Raw genomic sequence first — 19,134 nt, forward strand, 5'->3', positions numbered from 1 at the left:
ATAAACTCCCAAGGTTACCTGAAATTTACATTTCTAAGAGTCACAAATAAGAGGTAGATTCTTAGAAAAGTTCCATACATGAACCAATTAAAAAAATTTTCCTACTTTTATCATTAATGAAACAGATGAGAAGTAAATAGCAAAAGAGAAGACAGGAAGGCAAGAAGGAAAAAAAAATAGGAAGACGTTAAATCATGATGATTATTTGGCAATAGATTCCCTTTACAGACAAAAGTAAGGTGGCTCTGGTTAAGGTAAGGCTTGTGCAAGACAAAAACAATCTTGAATTAGAAGGAAGGAGTCCTAGTTTCTAACTTCAGCCTTGCCAGCATTTAGTTGTATCATCTGTTGTAGATTTAAAATTTCTGATACTTATCCGTAATATGAGGAAATTTCCTCATGAGTGTAAAAATGTGACAAATCAGATTATCTTCAAGGTAGCTTTTGAAATTCCATGATTCCATGAATATTCACAATTGCAGGCAACAGAAATAAATTCCTTCTGAAGATGAGAAATCCCATAAATTTCTAACCAGGTAGAATTATGGCAGAGCCTCTCACTGGGTCCTAATGCTCTGAATAGTTCTACTTTCTACAAGGGGTTTTAACTAGCCTATTAATCATGTTTTCCTTGTGCCTTGACTTTATGCCTCACTACGGAAAAGTAAAAGATGTCTATGTTTGGTTATATCCAAACACACTCTAAACTCTGAGGTGTTCTCAATACAACAAACTAAGTATTGCTTATAATTGAAATACCCTAATTGGAGTGTCATCTAGTCATTCTATTGTACATTGGAATGGTGAAATATATGGGTAGTAATTCCATCTCCCCCAAAAGATGTAAAAAAAAAAAGATGTATAAAAAAAAAAGACTATTTTTGTTACACTTCATATTTCCAAATTTCTTCAAATAGTTGCCCCAGTTTCAACTGTAGGATGAATCAGAAGAATATGTTTGAAGCTGAGAATATATTAGTATTACTTATTTTCCTATTTGAAACCAATGAGGAGTAAAGAAAAAGGAGAAGGAGGGCTGAAGAAGGGCAATTGAATTGAAAAGTGTTCGACTCATTTCCTTGTCCAAATTGAACTCAGTCCTTTCATAGGACTTGCAGGGACCATATCTCACCTGTCCTTAACACCATTTCTGGCACATGTTAAGTACTGAATAAATGCTTGTTGGGAGAATGAGAACTACTAAATCCAGAAATTAGCCAATAAGGCAGAGAGGATCTAATTGATCCAGGATTTATAGGAATATTGATAAGAAATGCCAGTAAAATATCATCAAAGTTTACATTTTTCTAAACTAGTTATATATCTTCTACATTTCTCTTTTATGGCTTTGTCTACCATTTAAAGATACTGACAATCTGCATATGTCCTCAGATAATAAAAGCACAATAATGCTCACCTCCTGGCTTAGTACTCTAAGAAAACACCGATTTAACATTTTGAACAGTGTAAACTATGACTATGAAAAAAAAGAAGAAAAACGTTTCACTAGAGAAAGTTTTGAGGCCACAGTGCATTTAAGAGCCCTGTAGTCAATATACCGAAACAATTGTAGCCTATATTAAATGGGTTGGAACAACATGCATTCAGGTCAGGGGAATCAGCCGCCTCCTCTGTCTCCTCCCTGGTTAGCTCATACCCGAAATAACAATCAGTGACAACAATCGAACAACCAGCTTTCTCAGAGATGCACATCACTGCTGTAAAAGGAATTCCTATAATTTAGAAATTAAGGCACCATAGAAGACAGCGTTCTAGAGGAACAGACTTTACAAAACACTCAGATATGGTGCTTCCCTTGAGACTGTATTGAGGCCAGAATCTATAGTAGCCCAGATATTATGTTCTGTCACTGATGTCATCATTAAATTAAGGGGCAACATGGAAACTGAATCTCTATGGACAAATCTTAAAAGAATTAATGAGATTTTCCCCATGGATTTCCCTATCCATGGAAATCATTCATGATTCCTCTGACCTCAGTGGTTTAGCTAAATATATGTTTTGCATGTAGGTATGTTCCCATTACAACATCTTCTGATTAATTAAGCATTAATAAACAAACAAAAAACCAAAACCCTTCTAATTTAGTTCTTCATAGTATAAATGCTTCCTAACTCTTTAACATTACACTTTTAACCGGAAAGTTTACCTATGAGTGAAGCTTGTTTTAATAGTCAATTGAGGCCCAAATTGAGTCTTCTCTAGTTTAGTATTATAGAGTAGAACTACACCACATGGGCCCAGGCATGGGAGTCTCTAGCTCTAGGTTCGCATGATCGTTGCTAATTTGTTTCCCTTCCTGAGTCATAGTTTTCTCCTCTATGAAAGAGAGAGGCATGGATGATTTGGTGCTGAAAGTTTTAGAACTCTGACATGCTACTGTCCTGGGGAGCACAAGTCTTGATGATTGCTGCCAAAATCTATGGGGCGGGGGATGGAAGGTTACAATATATGATTTTATAAACATTAGGAAGAAATCAAAGATTTGGCTCACTTCTCTTGTGGCTAGCTCAGCTAGAGTTAGGAAGTAGAGCAGAGGTTCACAGGCAACTGCTTCCAATTAACCAGAACAGAGAAACAACACTCAGTGTTGGTAGAAAGGAAAAGCAACCAGCATAGGATACATTAGGTCAGAAAGTTTTTCTAGTTAAGGCCTGTGGTAGGCAGAATATCTGCCCTCCCCTGCCCCAAAATGGCCACATTCTAACCCCTGGAACTTGTAAATATGTCACCTTATATGGCCAAAACAACAACAACAAACAACAAAAACAACACTCTTAAAGATGTGAACTTGAGATCACACAGTCCTTAAAAACAAAGAACCTTTCCCAGCTACAAAAAAAAAAAAAACAAGAGAGATGGAAATGTGAGAAGGACCTGGCCCATCGTTGTTGGCTTTGAAGGTGGAGAATGGGGCCATGAGTCAAGGAATGTGGGCAGTCCCATGAAGTGGGACAAGGCAATCTAATGGATTCTCCTCTAGAAGGGATGAAGTCCTGTTAACACCTACATTTAGTCCAGTAAGATCTACTTTGGACTTCTGACCTCCAGAAATGTAAGATAATAAATTCATGTTGTTTTAAGTCACTAAATTTGTGGTAATTGGTTATAGCAACAATAAGAAACTAATATAGTACCACTGGCTGAAAGTGTCCAGGGACACTCAAGTCCAGTTTTAGAATACTGTCAGGCAGTTAGTAGACGTGCTTTTTTTTAACTCAGAAAATTTCTTATTTTGTGATTTTGTTCCCCGAAAGGATCTTCACATCAATATATTCTGATTAACAAAATTTCGACTCAGGAAAGGTCTTAAAACTAGTCTATAAGCATATAAGTAACTGATGCAAGCTTTAAATATGCAATTTGCATTTTGTCATGGAACAAAGCCTTGGAACAAGAGATAAACTTCCAAAATTTGGTCTTCATAGAGTAGCCAGTGATAGAGAAAGAACGGAGAGGAGGCAGGAGCTCTTCTCAGGAATCTGAAAGTATTCTGCACAGGCAGGTACAAACTCTCTCTGGACATCTTATAAATTTGTTTTGTTATCTTGATGGCATATTCTGTCTAATCTAGTGGTCTTAATCATATACTATATATAGTCAATGCAAAGGTAGGAAAGAAAAAAAATGCACATTGGTAGTGGGAGACCGTGATAAAAGGAATAAAAATAAAAAGGAAGAAAAATAGGGTTTTTTTAGTGTTTAAAATTCTCAAAGATATAAGCATTCAAGGTTTTAAAAATTAAGAGGCATCTGTGATAACTATAAGCACCATTTTCTCTATCATTCCCTCCCATCTGCCTCTTTCTCTCTCTTCTTCCACTATGGTTGCCATATTTTCCCTCCGCTTTTCTGCTTTACGCCCTACCCTTTGCCTTGAAAAGTTCATCAGTAGCCAGAGATCTTATTCCATTACTGCACACAGATCCTTGGATTGGACAGCATAACAGAAATATAAAAATGTTTCCTATCAGACAAAAGGGAAAGACACTATTTAGAAAAGTCTTCCATTTCCACGTGAACTATAGATGAGCAGCATACGTAATTGATTTATAAACCAAACCAGAAGTCTGTGACAGCATTTTGTTATATGGTGTGAATAAAACTTAACAAATTACTATTTAGTCGACTATCTTCTACTGTGTACTATTTTTCATAGCTGTATCTTTCTTCACCTCCCTCCTCCTACATTATAAATTAGCACCATTTCCTGGCACTTTTCAGACACAACAGATGTAATGCTATCAACATTCTGATAATGCTGAAGTCACCACAAGCTCTAGGCATACTGTTTGCTGCCAGAGATCTGATGTTTTTATTATAAGTTTCTCTCTTTCTCTAATGATTGGACCATATGCAATATATATATATATATATATATAGTAGAAATATGCAAACTATAATATCAATTGCTGAATGGACCATGAACCAAAATGAGCAAGTGGAAACATCTGCTCACCTTCTAAAGCCATTAATGAAGAAATAAAGAATTTTCAAAAGCATCTGGAGCAGCCGCCATCATTCACTATTGTTTTTAATACCTTATCCAGTTAAGTTCTAGATGCATCAACTACCCATGGATTAGTACTAAAGCAATATTCCACCAAGAACCACCCTTTTCTGTATTTTTGGTGACCTGTTTTGTAAGACTCATGCTGAGTCTCATTTTGCAGGAAAAAAAAAAAAAAAGGCTAATAAAATTGCAGGAGTCATGAGGAGGGAAGAAGCACAGAATTATAGGACAAAACACACCCTCCCCCCGCCACACACACACATAAAACAGATTTACCCTAATTCAAAAGTATTACAAAGAAGCAGGCCCAGCATCAAAAAATATGAACTGTCTAAATAACCCCTCCCATACCTTCTTCTCTGCCCTCAAGGACATACAAAATATTTTTCACAAACAGAAGAAAATGAATAATTTTTAGGTTGGAATACAAAGAAAGTTCTTTTTTTTTTTCTTTTTTTTTAATGCCTACAGCATCTAGTCTTCCTAGGTGGTCTCCCATCCAAGTACAAACCAGGCCCGATCCTGCTTAGCTTCTGAGATCAGATGGGATCAGGCTTATCCAGGGTGGCATGGCTGTAGCAAAAGAACATTCTTCAGGTGTTCAGACATGTAACTGTAACCTAACAAAAACTATGCTTATGTCTCACCCCCATCCCATGCCATTCTATCCAACCCACTGATCACCAGAATCTATTTACAAAGACACAAAGACGCCCTGGATGATGTAATCTACTGCACTGGGCAGGAATATGCAGACACAAGTGGCACAGCCCGTGATGTCAAAGTCTCTGTGTGAGAACAAAGTACATAGACTATTAAAGGTCCAAACAAGAAGTTAAATAGTGATATAGTCCCTTCGTACTTGAACTGCTACCACACTGCATAAGATGCATTTTTAAAGGAGAGACATGAGAAAAACATAGAAAACGTTGAGTCAAGATATTTCCAGCACCAATTGACAATCTTTATAAAAGTAAAGTGTAGAAGTTCGAACATCTTTCTTTCTAGAGTAAAGTAATTACTGGTGAGAATTCAACATTTACAGGGATGAGGTGGCAGGCCATAGGGACAGAAGTAGCAGAATTGGCCATGGTCTGGCTTTTGCCATCTACATAGGCTGAAGGGAGACCACCAGCTGTGGATCGATATACATGATGGTTGACTCAGAACAGTTCCTATAAATGGGTTCAACATCAAGTCATACACTATCTTTCACTTACTTAGCTTATATTGCCAGCAGATGACAAGATAGGTAAATCAACAGAGGTCCTAATAGTGGTGGCATATATAAACCTGTAGCAATTTAATAAGGCGGAAAAGCCTTTGAGCTTCCGGACACCTGTTTGATACCATGTTCTGCTGCCAATGGCAAGGTGACTCTCCAGTTCTCGGGAAAACGGTGTGTCAAGTAAGGATGTTGGGCAGAAGTTCTCTAAATGTTCTGAGAAATGATAGTTAAATATGCCACTCTTCAACAAAAAAGATTCAGTGGACAAATAGGACTGAGATATACTACCACCACATTCCTTGCCCCCTGCTTCCTTCTCACTTTGAGATTCACAATGTAATCAGTATGCTCAAGACTCTGAGAGGTCCTGTGGGAAACCTGTTCTAACCTGGAATTTTGCAATCTTTTTTGATTGTCAAAATCTCAGCGTTAAGACCTGTACATGACAGTTTCTGAAATGTCTCCCAGAGATCCCCACATCCGGATTTTCATGCACTTATGTGATCTCTCCCCTAGAGAGTAGGCTGGACCTAGTAATTATCTTCTAATGAATAGAATATGGAAGAGGTGATGAAGTGTCACTTCCTCAATTAGGTTATACACTACCAAGCTCATAGATACAAAGAATAGATTAGTAGTTACAGAGGCTAAGGGTGCTGGTGGGAGAAACGGGTAAAGGGGGTAAAAAGGTAAAAACAAAAACAAATTAAAATTAAAAAAGAGGAATTAAAGCAGACCCAGTAGTACAAAAAAAAGGCATATTTGACAAAATTGGCATTTTGTAGAAATGTCACTATAACCAAATTTTCAATTCATGTTGTTTGGTCAGTGTTTTTCTCCCTTGGAGAGGAATGGTATTCAAAAAAAAAGCCTTAAAAAAAAGAAAAAAACAAAAAAAACTGGGACTTCCATCTTCTTAGCACTCCTTCTCTTGCCTCCTGATGTGCTTGTGTTGTGAGCTGAACTATGGAACAGCCAATGTGACAAGGAACTGAGGGGTGACCTCTGGCCAATGACCAACAGGGAACTAAATTCTGCCAACAACCACATGAAAGAATTTGAAAGTGGGTCCTGGCCTCGTCAAGCCTTAAGAAGACTGTAGCACCGGCTAACACCTTGATTGTAGCCTTTTGAGACACTTTGAGCCACTGGATCCAGGTAAGCCATTCTTTGATACCTGACTCACAGAGACTTTAACATAATAGACATTGTTCTTTTAAACTACTAAGCTTTGGCATAATTGGTAATGTGCAGCAATTAGCCATGCTAATACAAAGCACATAGAACTACTCTACGGGAAACTCACTTTGGAAAGTGCTGACAAAATTTTAAAGGTTATTTCTTACACATCTTTTAAATGTATGAGATTAAAGCAAATCATTTGAAAACAGATTTTCCTAATCATAATAGAGAAAAAATTGCATAATCCTTTAAATTATATAAACTCAATTGTCACTAAATTAAAAAGACTAAACTGAGATTCACCTTTTCACTGTCAATGAGAAAGAATTTATAAAACAAAACTAAAGTATAGAAAAGACAATTATGAATTTTTCAAGCACTTTGGATATACCCCAATCCATGGGAGTGCTCATTGCAAACCAAAATCTATCCATTAAGGCAGGTCCTCAAAATACTTCGTCTTGTCCATACATTCTCAGACCAGTTTAAGTCTCAATACAAAACTCATAATATTAAAATTCTATTTCATTAGAACTCCTCTTCCTTCTAATTGGTCAGCAATTTACCCAGGCTTTGTAACTCATCAAAACTGCTCTGCTACATGAAATTGTGATTCCATATTTTATGGTCTCGCTAATGTAAAAAACACAAAAATGCTAGAATGCCTTCAAAGCACTGAGCACTGTGATGGCATACATAATGCAGGCTTAATGTTAGTATTATCATCATCATTATCTCTTTATCACACTTAACGAACATATAAATGTAAAAACAAAAATGAATATGCATGTCTGTCAATGACATGCTAAAATTAATGAGGCTAATTTCCTAATAAACATGCAGAATGTAAAAATGCAGAGGAGCACTGTCTCCGTCAAAGAAGTCACAAGGAAGGACTCTACACTTTCTTCCTGAACTTATCACCAGTCAGTGTTTTTTGCATAATTTCCTTTGGATTACTTTTTTAAAATAAACTTTTCGTGGATATTATTATTACTATTAGTAATACTGTTACTATTATTATGCAACCTTGAAATGGTAAAATCCATTTTTCTTATCCATCTCATTCAACATAGTTTTCTTTGGATGGCTTTTGTTTATTTCTAAAAACAAGGCAAAAACTCATAAATTGATAGTTTGTTATGATTTAAGACTCCCCCATGGATATCCCATGCAAAACTTACTAAATACATGAACATACTCACACAGCACACAGTTCCATCTCCTAATTTTGAATCACAGGGTTAATCGAAACCAAATACAAAACTGAGGTTGTACTGATGTTAAAAAGTTAAGCAAAATAAAAAAAATTAAACAACAGTTGTATAAACTTATAAATACCAAGTAATTTACTCATGTAAATGCATAGGGAGTTATAGCCATAAATTATTTTGTGTCTGAATGATAATATACAATGTGTTTTGGCAGATTAAATATTACCGATAGCATCAGGCTGCAGTGAGCAACTGAAGAATGTTTATTGCATTAAATTAAACTTATTTGTCTGAAGCAGCATTGAACAGAAGGTAGGCTTTCAAGTTTACCTTCCCTCAAAGCACAGATAAGGACCATTAAAAGAAAATGTCACCCATAGAAATCTGAATTTATTAAAGAGAAAAATTACGGGAAGATTTTTTTTTTTTTTTAACACAGTGTTGTTATGGTTTTTGTCTGCTTGCTTTCCACTTGCCAAAAAAACAACTATGGCTAGGCCAAAAAATACCATATATATATGAGTGATAGATCTGCTATAGTAAAATAACAGTATATATGGAGTCAGAAAAGACCAAGTTCTGCCACTTTTTTGCTTCTCTTTATTGGCCCTCAGCTTCCACATCTGTAAAAGAGAAAGTTCCAGTCATTCCAATCGAGATCAATACTGCTCCATATTGACACATGGAAAAGTGTGTGTGTGTATCTGTGTGTGTGTAGAGGGTGTTGGCACTGTTGGATGAACAGTGTCTGGGCGTAACTAACGGCATTTGGCGGTGGAAAGCAGGCAGATTTTCCACCTGCCCAATGCCTGGAATACCCAACCAGTCAGGTTGTTCTATGTAGTCACATAGAAGGCCCTCCCTGCAGCTAGGAGAAGTAGAAGCAGTGAAGTCAGGAATTAGAAATAGTACACAGTGTGATAAGAGACCTTCAAAAACAAAACAAACAAACAAAAAAACTGTCTTAACAAAGTGCCAACGCTGCCTCTTTGATAAATAAATTTTTCTAAGGCCCCCTCCAGTCTCACTTTCAGTGATTATAAAGGATAACACCTTTGAGTCAAAGCCTTGCTCTTGTTAATCCCTATCCCTCCAAAATATTACATGAGGTAACCTGGGTGGAAAAAACAGTATATATGTGGGGATTAGAGAAAGTCTGGGGAAACTAAATTCCTCATATATTTGGTAAGGCATTAAAAACTCTACACTTTTTTCCCCTACTCTCTGAAACCATATTTGGCATTAGTACTAAGAAAAAGACTTTATATTTGCAGAGGGCATGTGCCAGTTATCAAACTATAGTCTCTCTCAACTCCAAAATTTACCCTTCATCGGTTGTTGTGCGATAGTTAGGTGGGCCCCTTAGCACTTCTCCTTGACAACAGGTGCAATGTTAAGTTATGTCAGTAGAGGGCACTGGAGGGACACTGTAGAATGAAGGGTCTTCTCTCCCAGGTTCTAGGTGCCTCTGTTTCTCTTTTCTTTGCACCTTCCTACTGCCGGGCATGCAGTAATGCACACATCTCCTGGGTGAGCTTAAGACTGGCTCCAGGCCAGTGACCACCTCACTGTAGCCTTCCTGATGCAGATACCACAGGCAGGTGGCTGACCTCGACTCTGGTGTTCCCACCCACCAACATCCATTTGACTGGATCCTGGTAGGATATTTTGTGCCCAGTGACTGTGGACCAGCTCTGGCCCAGGGCAACCCATAAAATGGGGGACAACCACACCTTCTCCAGTGAAATCTGAACCAGAACTTGGGGAAGAAGGTCTCTGCTTCTCAGTTTGTTTCCTCCTTGCATACTCTCTCCCACCCTTAAAGTCTTCTTTTGAGTTCCCTTCATGCCTCTGTAGTTACTCTCCTCCTATAGGAAACGATTCATTATATTAAAGCTTCTCTGTTCAAACAAACTGCACTTTTGTCTCCTGACTGGCTACCAAAATCATATTGTCACATGTTATGAATTTAATAAATCACAGAATCTTTAAAATATTCCTGTGAAGTAGCTATCTTTATTTTAGACATGAAAACTCTTTGGCCAAGTGTTTTCATTAATACAACAAGTATTTACTGAGTGCTGCATGTGGGCCTGAGACGTTGCTGTGCACTACAAGGATGGTGGCTGAAGTAGAGCCAGAATCCAGGAATCAAGTCTAGAGTGCTTTCCACCACGCATTTTGGGTAGCAGTGTGCTGGTGGCACACCAGTGTTTGAAGAACTTGGGGCATTTCTCAAAATTTAGTATACGTAAACATCTACTTAAGGACAGATTCTGGTTTATGGTTGTTATAAATTGAAATGTGTCTCCCCTAAATACATGCTGAAGTATTAGCCTCCTGTACCTCTCAGACTCTGACTGTATCTGCAAATAGGTTGTAATTAGTTCAGTTAAGATGAAATTATACTAGAGCAGCGTGGGCCCTAATCCAACATGACTGGTGGTCTTATAAAGAGAATGCCATGTGAAGAGACACCTGTTTCCAGGGAGAATGCTGTGTGAACATGAAGACAGAGACCCAGGTGATGCATCTAAAAGTCAAGGAGTGCCAAAGACTACCGCTAAAGCACCAGGTGCTAGGAGAGAGGCATGGCACAGAGTCTCCCTCACAGGCAACAAAAGAAACCAATCCTGGCAATACCTTGATCTTGAACGTGTAGCCTCTAGAACTGTGAGACAATACATTTCCGTTGTTTAAGCTGCCAGTTTGTGGTACTTTGTCAAGGCAGCCCTAGGAAATGAATACAGTGGGTCTAAGGTGTGGCCTGAGATTCAGAATTTCTATCAAACTCCCAGGTGATGCTGGTGCTGTTGGTCTTTGGATCACACTTTGAGTCCAAGAAACTAACGTATAAGAGATGCTACTGTACCAGTCCCCCACCCTCTTTCTATGGAACATTAGCCTTTCTATAGACCTGGCTAGAAGGACTAACCCTATAGTCTAGCCAGTGACCCAGAACCTGTGTGAACTGACTCAAAACAATGAAATAATTTTCTAGCCAGCAGAGGAGAAAGAAATTACAGCGTTGTTAAAAGTAACAGTGAGGCCTAAAGGAATTTATCTACAAGTGTAAATTAAGGGGAATAATAGCCAGTAGTTGGGCTGGGAAAACAACACAAAACAAAACAAAAGCATATGTGGATGCAGCCAAGTCACTTCAGTGAAAATTTCAACATCAGGGGTCCCCTGAGTAGCTTTCAACATGGAAACACCTCCCATCACAATCTTTGTTGGGTCCAATCCTGCTATGTCTGCATTTGAACTTCTGTGCTTTTCTCTTGCTGTATTCTCATGATGCCTCCTTTTTTCCCGCCCTCATTTTTCTAACTAAAATGTTCTCATAGAATACACATAAAAATTAGTGAAATGAAACACACTCTCCCACTGATCTCCTCTACCAGAAGTGTTAAATTATCTCCTACTGGCCATACTCTCTTTTTCCCTTTTTATGAATTTTACGAGGGCATATGGCCTCCAACTGAAGATTATCTTTCCCAGCATCCTCTGTGTGTGCGACTACGTGACCAAGTTTGGGGCAATGGGATAGGAGTTGAGGTGATGTGTGAAATTTCAAGGTCATGTCCTTTGAGACAGAAATGTGCCCTGGACTCCCTTTTTCCCCATTCCCACAGCCAGAAAACAGCAACGAGAAGAGCAGCCATCGGGGTCATAATAGAAACCACATGGAGAAAAGCAAATCAGACCTGCCATCCTAAGCCACTGGAGCACAGGTGTCTCCCTGCCCTAGACTGCTCACTTAGCTTTGTGTTGTCACATATTTAGGGGCTTCTTTGTTACAGCATCTTAACATGTGTTATAACTAATGCACCCTTTCCAATAACCTTTCCACTGATGCTTGGCTTTTATATGAATCTGCTCTCCATTTCCATTTCTAAGCCATGTCCTGCCAGCTGCATTCTGCTTTATTTGAGGTTCAGGAAGCCTGGGAGTGATATAATGTCTGTACCCACACATATATCCGAACATCGGCAGCCTCGTTTTTCATCAGGGCTGTGGGGCAACTTCAGTCACTGTATGGGCTTTAGGGACCTGGCTTCTCATCAAGCACTGTAGTGCCTGAACTGGGGTGGGCCCCTTGTCCTCACTGAGAGCCAATATTATGACATCTATGTTTATACACAGGCTGAATACTAAAGCAGAGATAAGTCTTGCACAAAGGGAAACGCAAGAGTTGGAAAGGAGAATTTCAAAGGATAAGAAAAAAATCTCCTTTTTAGAAACTAGTATATGCATAGCCAACTCTTGCACTAATTTATATTGAGAGAAATCTCCAAGAATTCATTGAACTCAGAGCACCTAGTTTTATTAAACATTTCCCCATGTTTGAGCAGATATCACGGGCTCATTTCACAGAGAGAGAAACTGACAGAAAGAAAGGTTAAATCCTTTCCATGCATAAAGCAGTTATACACAGAAGGCACCTATGTGTAGCAGCCCACCCAGCAAGAAGACATTTCTTCACCATGCATTCCACTAATTCTTATAGTTTATCGAAACATTCAACAAGTACATACGTGGCTTGCCTGTTAATGAATGAAGAATGGGTACAGAACTTGGATTCCTAGTTGTATTATTTATTATTTACTTATTCCTTCACATGACAAGCACTAAACACTTAGTATGCCTGGCCCAATACATCCAATAAAGGATATTAGACAGAAGGCGACAGCATTGTTGTTGTCAAACACTGAAAACGGGTTAGAGTAGGGCACGGTTAACCTCATTAGGCTGGAGTCAATCTTGCTTCACTCACCAGTATATATTATGTGCTGCTGGCTGAGTACACCCAGCCCCAATGCCCAAGCTCTATCCACATATCAGTTCTACTGTGCTCACTTCAGAAAAAAATAGACACAGTGGTGTTTGTGCAGGGAAGACGAGACACTGGCAAAGCAAGAAATATGAACAGCCTCCTCCTCATAAAATACTCAAAGTGCTCAGCCTCCTGATGGCAGGCTACTTGTCATTTTGATAGAGAAAGGACATACTCTTCACACATATACAGACACGCATAACAGAGAAGAGTTGGAAAATGCATCACAAGAAGAGAAATGGAAATAAATCAGTTATTTAGTCTAGAAATGTAAATGAGGGAGGTAAAGGATCACTGTTATTTTTAAATAAATTGGCCTTTACTTGAGAAAGAGTAGAAATTATTTACTGAGTTTTTGCTACCTCTAGGCACTGTGCCAGGGCCTTTACATATTTCTGTGTTTCCTCATTTAGTCTTCTCTATCCTCATGCCAGAAAGACATTGCTAACTCTGATTTACAGATGAAGAAACCAAAGTTTGGAAAGATCAAGAATGTCACCTAAAATAAAAAATAAAGAAAGAATGTCACTAGTCACACAAGGTTCAAGTGGGAAAGCCAGGACTAGAAATCATTTATCACCTAAACCCACATATTTTGTACTGTATTATGTCACTATATATGAGACGGTGCAATAGCAGAAACAGCTCCCGACTAAACCAATGAGAAGCCAGTAAGTGGGATAAGGGGCTATGCCTTAGCTGGGCAGGGTCCCTGCAAGTAACCGGAGAAAGGTACCAGGGAGTTGGGGAGCATTCGTCAGACCAGTACACTTGAACCACAGAAGACAGGCCCACAGAAATAGACTCCTTTGCCTGTGGCTACAGTAGGGGCAGTCATAGGCCAGACCCTCACATTTTCAAGGCCCTGCAAAAAGTGAATGTGGGAACACAAATACTATATTTTAAAATGTTATAAATCAAACAAACTATTAAATAACATTTATTCTATCCTTCTTTCTCAAAAATTCCTTTCAAAACCACCGGGAAGGCTAGGTTGTAATTTGGGTTTCTCCAATCTCTCAGTCTCATACCTGGCAGCATCTGGAGAGTTAGCCTGTGACACTGACCCCCATGCACTGTCCCAAGACCTATCCTCCTTCTATTCATACCCTTAGCTCCAGAGCACAGCTCATCACAAGGTGCTCTGTGTTCATTACAATGGACACTTAGCCCCAGTGTCCAACCTTTATCCACATACTCATCCCTACAGGTGACTGAATTTTAGGCAGCCATGTAAAGACACAAACCTGCTGCTTATCTGCCCCCAGGCAAGAGGGCCCACAGACCCCAGAAGCAGGCTTGAAGCCATATGGACAATCAATTCAAAAGTCTTCGTACAGAGAATGTGGTGTAGGATGGGGGCATGGGCTCCCAAAGATCAGACCTTCTGATTCCACGGACTCCTTACACCCCATGGAGAGAAGCACAGCGAAAGGGCCAGAACAAGGGCTTCACACATCTTAGGCAGGGGCCTCTCTTGCCTGAGTCTCAGGTTTATCCTGGGGAATCACATACTTCTATCTGCAAAGGGAGTAGAAAATTTGGTTTGTGGGGATCAACTGGATGGGAAATGTATAGTTCATCAGTTTTCATCCTTGCTGTACATTTCAATCCCATAAAGAGGAATAAAAATATACACATACTTGGCCCCGTCATAGAGAATCTGCTTTAATTGGTATGGAGAGAGGCCTGGGCATTGGGAATTTACAAAGCTGCCCAAGAGATTTTAATTTGTAATCAAGGTTGCAAACCACTACTAATTAGATAAAAGAAATATGTTCTACAACCTAGAAATAACTCATCCACCCCTGCCATGTATGTGTCTGAAAAACTTTGACGGTTACTACGGGGTGAGGGTGAGGATTAGAGGAAGATGATCAAGTGGAGGGGAGCTGGAAGTCCAGGCCAGAGGCAAGATTCTGGGCCAAGGCCGTACCCATCCATCTAATGCAAGAGCATTTCTCCAAGAGCAAAGTTATGTGATTTATTTGGGTAGGTCAGGAATTGAATTAATTTATTTCGTTTTCATGGATGTTTTCTTTCTTTCAAACTGTCCCTACATACCTACACCTCAAAACCTATCACCTGTTTCAAAATATCGGCTTTGAGAAAAGTCTTGGTCCTATGTACGGTCAGAGACTCAGTACATGTCACGGCCTTGAGCTTCCTTTCTTGAGAGCTTAGAGCCTACAGTAGGAGAGAACATGAGTTCAGAGGACAGCTCTGCCGCCTTCCTCCCACACAGTGCTAAGCCACGGCCCTTCTGATACGACTGAATGTTTGTGTCTCCCCAGAATTCATCTGTTGAAGCCTAATCCCCAACATAATGGTATTTGGAGGTGGGGCCTTTGAGGGTGATTAGGTCACTGAGGTGGAGCCCTCATAAATGGGATTAGTATTCTTATAAAAGAGACTCCCTTTCCAGTCAAAATGGCAGAGTAGGTAAACACTGTGCTTGCCTCCTCCCATAACCACATCAAAATTATAACTAAAGTACAGAACTACCATCACTGAGAATCGCCTCAAGTCTAGCCAAACAGAAGTCCTATAACTAAGGATATAAAGAAGAAGCCATGTCAAGACTGAAAAAGAAAAAAAAAAAAAGAGACCCCAGAGAGATCTCTTAGCCTTTTCTACCAAGTGTAGACACAGCAAAACAATGGCTATGAAGCGGCTTCTCACCAAACATAGAATTTTGGGCACCTTGATCTTGGACTTCCCAGCCTTCAGAACTGTGAGAAATTAATTTCTATTGTTTATAAGTCATCCAGTCTTTGGTGTTCTGTTATAGCAGCCCGAATGGATTAAGGTATCTCTCCTGGCTGCAGCTCTCTGATGTCTATCCAGGAGATGAAATAAACAAACACACATTCACTCCCTGCTTCTCCACATAAGGCACTGATTATGCGTCATCAGGAGTAGACTTGTTATTTACTAACGATAAAAAGTGGGAAAAAGTGTTTTGGCAACATGAGCACATAAATGCACACCGATCAAATGTTTTCCTCGCAAACAGCCACAGACTCCCTGGTTTCTTTCTATCATTGTTATCAAAGCACAATTTTCATAAGATTCTACTGGAAATTTCAGTTATAATCCCTTATAAGCTTTTTTCTTTTCAGACTTTTTTCTCTAATTGTTGAATTTAAAACTCAAGCTGTATACATAAATAAAATTGTAAGGCAAATTTCATGCATTACAGCTCATCACTGATCATCACTCCAGACAAATTCTAAATACAATCAGAGAAAGACATCTGCCTTTAGTTAGTCTCTAAGCTGAAGTTCTAAAGAGGTAGTCTGCTTAAGCAAACTCTGCATAGAACAATTATCTTCAAACATGGGTATGTATACCCCATTGGTCCAATTATCTTCAAACATGGGTATGTATACCCCATTGGTCCATGGTCAAGGACAATTATAAGGAAAATGAATTCCATATTCTCATCATCCATATTTACCCTTTCTCAAAACTGATTAGCTCAAGAATGTATAAAACATTTCTTCCATGTTACAATGAATGGCACAGCTTTGAGCCCCTCTAAATATCATTATTGTTTTCCTTTGAGAATACAAATACTTCCAGACACCTAAAGGATAAACCTAAATATTGTTTTTTAGGAAATCTGCAAAGCTTCTGTTAATAACTAATCAATATACATTGTTTTCTTTTTCTTTCTTCTACATATTTCCTTTAAGCACATAACTAAGCACCAAAAAATGGTATTTTGCCTCTGTTCGAAATTCCAAAACCATTAAGGTGATGCATACTCTTTTAAACGTAATGAAGGTTTGCAAGACTACCATATTTATTCATATCTTTTATAATACTGGATGTGGCCTATGGATAAAAAATTTATGTGATTCCTTCCAGGTTTAGTGAATTACAATTTTAAAAAAAATGTAACTAAAAACCCATTGATAAAATAATAGCATTAAGTGCTCATTCTAGTTAGAATAATTCTTCTTATTTCACTCTGTAATATCTTTCATATTTTTGAACTTCTAAAAATAAAAAATATATATATTTAAACTATGATGAACATATTTAGGTATTCACTTAAAAATGTGTGAGCTAGACTTCTGCTTCTAGGAAGATGTAGTACACATACACTTCCCTATTGCTCCTGCTAATTATAACTAAAGTTTGTGGGAATTATATATGAATATGTGACAGAAGATGGTAGAAAGAAAGCAGACTGGCTATGGACTACAGGATCTGATGAAATATAGTGGTGTGTTCCCTGGATTTCTTTTTGTCTCATGTCTCAGACTTGGACCTGAAGAAGCTGGCAAATGAAAATAACCAATGGCATAGACAAATTAAAAAATCCCAAACAAAATTGGCTTTTTCTAGCCAAAAAACTAGAAAACAAAAAGCTCGTAATATAGATCATTTTAGACAAAAATCACTTTATTCCAGGTAAACACTACAGACACACACACAGACACACACACACACACACACACACACACACACACACACACAATTGTGGTTCTGCTCTTCTGTAGGCAAGCAAAGGTAAGAGGAGCTGAAAGACACACCCTCAGGAGGTTGTAATGAGGTGCCCCTATCCTCTCCACTGAGTGGTATCACGAGAAGCGCTTCGAGAGGCTGATATTTCCTAATCATTTAGTGGGAATGAGGCCATCCTCACTGAAATGTCAGTGCAGACCATGTGGGGAGCCAAAATTCCAAATCCCACCCGGCAGTCATGAAGAGTCTTCCCCACTCAGGTATCAACAGAGGCTGACTGGGAAATCTGGACTTCTATTTCTACCTGGTAGTAATAATTGGAACCCCCACATCCCCTCCTACAGTGGTAACAGAAAAAACCAGCTGAAACAGAAAGTTTAAATAAGATTCGGTCTCATAGCATTATAAAAATAAATGTACAGATTTTAATGGAAAATCAGCCATCATACCAAGAATCAGGAAGATCTCAAAATAATTGAAATCAATAGATGACAACGATGAGATGAAAAAAAATGTTAGAATTATCTGACAAAGTTTTTAAAGCAGCCATGATAAGAATACTTCAAAAAGCAATTATGAACACACTTCAAACAAATAAAAGATAAAAAAGGCCTTATAGAAGAAACTGAAATTACAAAAAAATGCCAAATGAAAATTGTAAAATTGAAAAAAATACAGTAATGAAACAAAACGCCAGTGGATGGATTTAACAATCTAATGGAAAGAACAGAAGAGAAAATTGGTGAACTAAAAGACAGAAAAATAGAATTTAGCCAATTTGAACAACAGAGAAAAAACAGTGAAGAAAAGTTATCACAGGCTCAGGAACTTGTGGAGTCATATTTTTTTAAAAAATCTAGCATTTGTGTCATTGGAGTCCCTGAAAAAGAAAAGAAAGAGGGTGGATCTGAAAAAATACTCAAAGCAAAAATAGCTGGAAACTTCCAGAATTGTCCAGAGATATAAACCTAGAGATTCGAAAAGCTTAATAAATCCTGAACATGATAAACCAAAAAAAATTTATACCAAGACAAACCATTATTACACTTCTGAAAATTAAGGAAAAAGAAACAGTCTTGAAAGAAGCCAGAGAAAAATAATATTTTACAATGGAAAAAAATCTATTCAAATAATAGCAGATTTCTCATCAGAAAACGTGGAGGCCAGGAGGAGGTGTCACAATATGTTTCAAGTGTTAAAATAAAAACTGTCAGCTAAAATTGTGTACTCTACGAAAACATCCTTTAAAGAAATTTGAAGAAATCAAGATATGCTCAGTTAGAGATAAAACAACTGTGTTTGTCATCAGTAGATCTACCCTGAAAGAGGGCTAAAGATCTCAGAATATCAGGAAGAAGGAAACATGGTAAATAAAAACATAAGTAAATACAATAGGTTTTTCCTCTCCTTTTGAGTATTTTAAATTCTGTTTGATAGCTGAAACAAAAATTATAACACTGATGTAGTTCTAAATGTATATATAGAAAATACTAGAGATCATTACATTATAATGGGAAAGTTAAGAAACAAAGGTTTCTATAATTCACTTAAACTGGTAAAATGGCAATACTAATTGATTTTATGTAATAATTTATGTGTAAATAATGTAATGCTTGGGTCAATTACTAATAATGCTATACAAAGAGACCTAGTATAGATAAAT

General features: G+C 38.1%; 1 protein-coding gene and 1 pseudogene across 6 annotated transcripts in view; both read right to left on the reverse strand.

Moving 5' to 3' along the window:
- The window catches only part of CTNNA2 (catenin alpha 2), a 1,043,800-nt gene that overhangs the window by 434,400 nt on the left and 590,266 nt on the right, over positions 1-19,134 (reverse strand). The window lies entirely within an intron of this gene.
- LOC111738387 lies at positions 4,997-5,115 on the reverse strand (annotated as a pseudogene).

This window comes from Pteropus vampyrus, unplaced genomic scaffold (assembly GCF_000151845.1).
Source record: "Pteropus vampyrus isolate Shadow unplaced genomic scaffold, Pvam_2.0 Scaffold37, whole genome shotgun sequence".
Taxonomy (NCBI): Eukaryota; Metazoa; Chordata; class Mammalia; order Chiroptera; family Pteropodidae; genus Pteropus; species Pteropus vampyrus.